The following is a 5,582-nucleotide window of genomic DNA, read 5'->3' as shown; positions in this document are numbered from 1 at the left end:
GCTGCAGCTTCGACCACTTTATGAGGCTGACCATCGGCACAAACATTTATAGGATGACACTTTTTTTTTTCTCCTGCTGCCTGCTGCTGCTCGGCAAATTTGCGGCATTGCTTTCTTGTGTCAATTATTTAGCTGCTTTTTCCGCTGGCCTGGCCTGGCCTGGCCTCAGCCTGGCCTCTGCAGATTTTAATTGAATCTCATATACAAAGCAGCAGCAGAAGTGGAAGTCAAAGCCACAACAGCAGTTGCAGTCGCACAGAGGTTGAGGTAGAGGCAGAAACAGAGGAAGATTCTGAAGCAGAAGCAGGCACAGCATCAGTGAAGGCAGGCAGGCAGCTCTTCCTACTCCCCGTGTATTGTGCTCTCCGAGTGCGGCATTAGCTTGGCCAGTTCCCGCTGCTACCGAACGCGAGCTCCAAGCATCAGCTACGCTCAGGCCACGCTGCACTGATGTCGATGTCGATGTCGATGCCGTCGTTGGTATCAGGCACTTTTATCGCCGGCCACATCTGCACCAAATAAAATAATTGAACGTTTTGCGATAAGCATCACTCGCAGCAGCTTCAGCTTTAGCTCTATGTTGTGTCCAAAGAAGCGGTCCCAGCCAGCCAGCCATGCGGCAGCAGCAGCAGCAGCATCCCCAATCTTCTCTCGGCCCAGCTTGGCTCGGGATCCCTGCTGCCGGATTCGTGTACAGCAAATGTCATGTTTACAGACCGCACTCAGCCGATTTGTGTCAAAGTTGAGTTTAGTATCTATAAAATTATATAATACACTTCCTGATTTCATTTTTTCTAGTCCTCTTTGTTTGCTTTTTTTCCTTTTTTTTTTGCAATGAGCTGAAATCTAGTTCAGTTCAGTGGCCGCTGCCTCGGGTCCTCCACTGTTTGGGTTTCCCTTGTCTTTACAAGCCGCGGCATTGTTTGGCTCTGGCCCTATGCTGGGCACTGGATTTGGGTCTGCCAATGCCAATGGCAATGGCCATTGTGCTGCTTCTCCCTTCTTTGTCTGAACTTGAGAGGCAAGTTAATGTTGCACTGCAAAGAAGGGAATTACAAGGAATTAAAATCGATAATGGATGGCTGCAGTAGCCCACTTTGCAGGCATCTATGAATATTTTGAAATGCAATTTAGGTAACGAAGCTTAACGCTTACTTTAATTACAATCTTAAACATTAAGTTAAAGTATTTTAAAGTACCACTCACCAAGTGTGCCATTGGCAATGCATTGGCTGCACAACAGCTAACTCAACAGTATCACTTGCTCCAGTTTTCGTTCGCTTTTTGAAGTACATATTTGCAAATATTTGGTTTCTCCTTTAACGATGTGCGGATAAAGTGCTGCGCAGTTAATAAATAACTATCCAAAAGGGACAGATAGCTGCAGGGCAGACGAGTCTGACCATGTTGTGTGCCGGTTTTGATTAACTGTTGTCAAGGCGGAAAGCAGCCGCGGCACGAGCTCCCTGATGGCTCTTTCCGATTGCTTCTGCTGCAAATTACTTATGCATTATTATAACTTTGATTCCCGGCTTATAGAGGCAGGGGCAGGGACAGGTTGCAGGTCCCACGTCAACAGCAGCAGAAGCAACACAAAACGAAGACGCACGCTCATTTATCTTGATGTGGACGCATCCTCTTTGCCATCTGATGTTGGCCCTGCCAGCATGCAGCGATTTTTCAACAGCGGCGCGTTATGCTGTCTTCATTGTGGCATTATCTGCAAGCGCGGTTTCTGTTTCTGTTTCTGGTCCTCCTTCTGCTTTGTTCCTCCTTTTTTTGGGGTGCACACGTCAGCGGAGCTGCGACTGATAAGGAAACGCTGCGAAGTTGCTACCATTTCTGCATTGTACGCTAAAATATTTCTCATGTAAGGGCCCCGCCGACAAGGAGACTCTGATTTGGCGCGGCCAATGGGGGTTCCGTCTTCCACTCTCTTCGATGTCGTCCCTCCCGCAACGTTGAGGACCATTTAAAGCACCAAAGGGTAGATCTGAAAAACTGATAACGTTACGTATACGCTCGACTGTTTTTCCTGTATTTACTTACCTTTCAGCCGCATCCCAGTGCTCGTCCCGAGCCTGTGAATTATTTTTTGACAACTCTCTGGTCATCGATTAAGCAGCTTAAGGCTTATCAGCTATGCGGCTGTCGGTTGTCGATTGTCGGCTGCCCCAAAAAAGGGGAGAAATCTGAAAATCTCGGTTACTGACCCCGGCACATAAAGTTAAGCTCTTGGTAAATACAGTCGCGGCTGCAAAAATACACAGATATGGTTCTTTTAAATAAATATTGATATTTAAAGATACTTATATACGACAGACAGCGAATTATTTCATCAGAACCTACAATCCTTATACATCAGACCAACTTCATGGACATCTTTCTGCAAAAGGAATAATTAACTTTGAAAATGAAGCAATACTAAGAAGAATAAGAGTAACCTTTGGCATCCACCAACCTCATCATACCACAGTTGTGAATTGCACGGGGGCCCATCTCGATCCAAAGATCAGCTAGAATCAATTAATACAATGAAAAACTTCTGCTGGGAGCACTCTGTTTGCCCAGATTCCAGGTAAATGCCAAGTTCAAATGGATTGGCAGGGAGATATGTATGTAAGAAACAGAGGAGCTCCCAGCTAAACGATTTATTAATGCAAACTGTCTACGACAGTCTGTGTAGCATGTGTCTATCGACTGGCTGTTCATTTGATTCTTTTTCGTTTGTTTAATTGAAATGAATTCATTAAGCCTTTGATTTGCCTTGCAAATCGATGGCCACCAATCCGCTGGGAGCTGAAGCTGCTACTGGTACTGGTACTGCTGCTGCTGATGGCTGTTGCTCTCCTTACCTTTGACGTCTCGACTCGGGCGCACATCAAAGCGCGGCCAGTTTGCTACCAACGTCATGGCCGTCCGTGGCTCTGCAATAATTTAAAGCGAATTAAATATACGAAAATTAACTGCAGCAACAGTTGCTCCACTTCCAGTTACCAATTCCAATTCCCCGACTCTGTTGCCCTGTTGCAAGCAACAGTTGCACGTTTTGCATGTCGGGAAAATTGCTTCATTTATGTCCGTGCGACTGTCAACAGGGAACATGATAAAGCGAACGGACATAATGAGTGACAGACTTAGAGGGCTCTCACTTTAGTACTTTAGTAGCAGGAAAGTTGCCAGTAACAGGGCACAAATTTAATTATGGCTAGTGTCAGTAGAATTTATAATACCCTAAAATGTCCATGAGCATGTCCCTTAAACAAAAATATCATAGCCATTAACTAACATTTTCATAAATATATAAAAGTACTTTTGGGACGTTTGCAAAAACCCGAAAATGCCCCATTTAATGGGTACAAAATAAACCAAGTAATTCAACAGCAACAACTACATGGATGCTGCAGGACCTGACCAGAGTCAAGAGACTCGCCGACGCGTTATGGGTACGTGCCTGCTTCAAAACTTGGGCCAAGCGTACTTCTGTTCGAGCGTAAAATTGTTGCACTCCCAGGCCATGGCCCGAATGGGCTCTTTGATGGAATCAAGCTAATGGCACGTGCTTATCGAGCATATTGGGTGACATAATATCGACAGTGGAGGAGCAGCCCACTATCAAAGTAAGGATAAGTGTGCTATAAAAATTGAATTTGCACTTGAGATTGCAGATTGCTGAGCTCTGAATTTATAAGTTGCACCGCCACAAGGCTAAATGCTGGCCAAACACAGACTTGAATTATTTCGAGGGCTGGCAATTATGCAATCGTTTTGTGCTGCAAACAAAATAAAGCCAAGGATCCGTTGGATAGTTTTTGGCAAGCAGAAAGACAGACGGACAGGACAGACACCAACCATGTTGGCTGAGTGGATTCGGGCGGACCAAAAACTCCAAATCGATATGCAAATAAACGAATGAGGCGTACACACAAATCGCAGAAACGAGCTAAGTTGCCACGCCTTTCCGTACCGCCCTTCATCCACTGGTTGGCTCTCTCTCTCTCTTTCTATGGCCAGCAAAAAGCCGTTCTGACCAAATTCGTCGATGGGACCTGCATTCGGTCAGATTCCGAATCCGATTCCAAACTGCAACTCTGTGAATCCAAGCTTTGGTGGTCTTCCATGGGTACTCTGTTGTTTGCTGCTGCTGCTTCTGCTTCTGTTGTTGCAATTGCTATTGCTACCAATTGTGCATGCAATTTATTTTAAAGAAATAATTGCTTTGCCGCATGTTGGCTTGGATTGCCTTGGTCCGGGCTCGGCTACTGCTTGCGATTATGCAAATATTAGTAGTATTCGAGAGTCCTCGTCCTCATCCTCAGCCTCATGCTCGTCGTGGACTCTGCTGTTTTTGTACGGCATTCCAATATAATAATAAAGAACAGCAAGTGAAAGAGTGGCCGGACGGTGTTTGCATATAATCTAATTTGAATTTGAATACGCCACACACAGTGCCACACACAGGCAACTCCATTCTCCCAGCAGCCAACACTTTGTGCATAAATCAAATTATTGGCCACGCAATTTCCTTCCGATTCTACATATTATTTGGATGGAGAAAGAGTCCATATTCCTAATGAATATATGGTACATATTTGCAAATACATCGTTGGGCCTCAGTTAATGTATCGGGAAAGACCAAACCCCTGTAAAAAACGGAAAAATTGAGTACAATCGGCTAGAACTTATGCATTTCGTTTCTTACCTGTATGCAGTGTTCAATAAATCCTCTTCCTGGACGTTTTCAGTCAAATCCCTAGCGTATTTCCACTAAAATATAAAGTTATTTAGTAACTAAGAGATTGCCTTCCACTTAATACCAGTGGTAACAAGTGCAGCCACGTCGTCCCACTCGACTACACTCTGCTGTTTAAATACAGCAGTTGCGAGAATCGCGCACTCACTGTGAATAGCTGATTGATATCTATTGCAGAATCTGCAACAAACTCATATCATTTGAGTACAGTTCCGCGAATCGCTTCAGAGGAAGAGCAAACTTTAGTGGCAATTCGCTGAGCCCTGCATCAGCATCAGCATCAGCCCGCAACTTTCAGCGAGAAATAAATAAAAATGTTAAAAAAAAACAGCAAACTGCAATTTGTTTTTTCCCTTTTTTTGGGTGGGTTGGTTAATGAAAGTGCCAGTAAATGTAATTGGCATCACGGTACCGTACCGCCACCCATTTCCCTCACACTTCGCTGGGTCCTTGGGCCAGTTCTTTCATTTCATTTCATTTCATTTTTGGCCAGAAGACATACACACACACACATATGTGGGCTTCGCCTCGCAAGAGTTTATCTTATAAAACAACAACAAGCACTTAAGTGTTATATGCCACCGTATTACAAATGCCGAGGCCTCAAAAACTCAGACAGAACGGGCCCTGGACCCGATATCATGTGCCTGCCGTGTCCCAGTCGCAGTCGGAGTCGGAGTCGGAGTCCCAGACGCAGCGTAGCATAAATGAAGAAAGCTGATAAGAATAAAAGGGCAACACAAAGAAGTTGGCGTTGAAGTTGAAGAAGAAGGCGGCAAAGGAGAAATTATTGCGACCCGCATATATGTATGGATTTGAGGGCGAATGA

General features: G+C 44.8%; 1 long non-coding RNA gene across 1 annotated transcript; it reads right to left on the bottom strand.

Moving 5' to 3' along the window:
• Window positions 1-828: 828 nt before the first annotated feature.
• On the bottom strand, window positions 829-2,312 carry LOC117584233. The gene is made up of 3 exons (XR_004573833.1): window positions 2,050-2,312; window positions 1,207-1,993; window positions 829-1,037 (listed from the first exon to the last, which is right to left on the bottom strand). It is a non-coding gene; the product is annotated as an uncharacterized LOC117584233 (long non-coding RNA).
• Window positions 2,313-5,582: the final 3,270 nt, after the last annotated feature.

This window comes from Drosophila guanche, unplaced genomic scaffold (assembly GCF_900245975.1).
Source record: "Drosophila guanche unplaced genomic scaffold, DGUA_6, whole genome shotgun sequence".
Taxonomy (NCBI): Eukaryota; Metazoa; Arthropoda; class Insecta; order Diptera; family Drosophilidae; genus Drosophila; species Drosophila guanche.
Note: the sequence above shows the minus strand (reverse complement) of the source record. Positions and strands in the feature narration are given on the sequence as shown.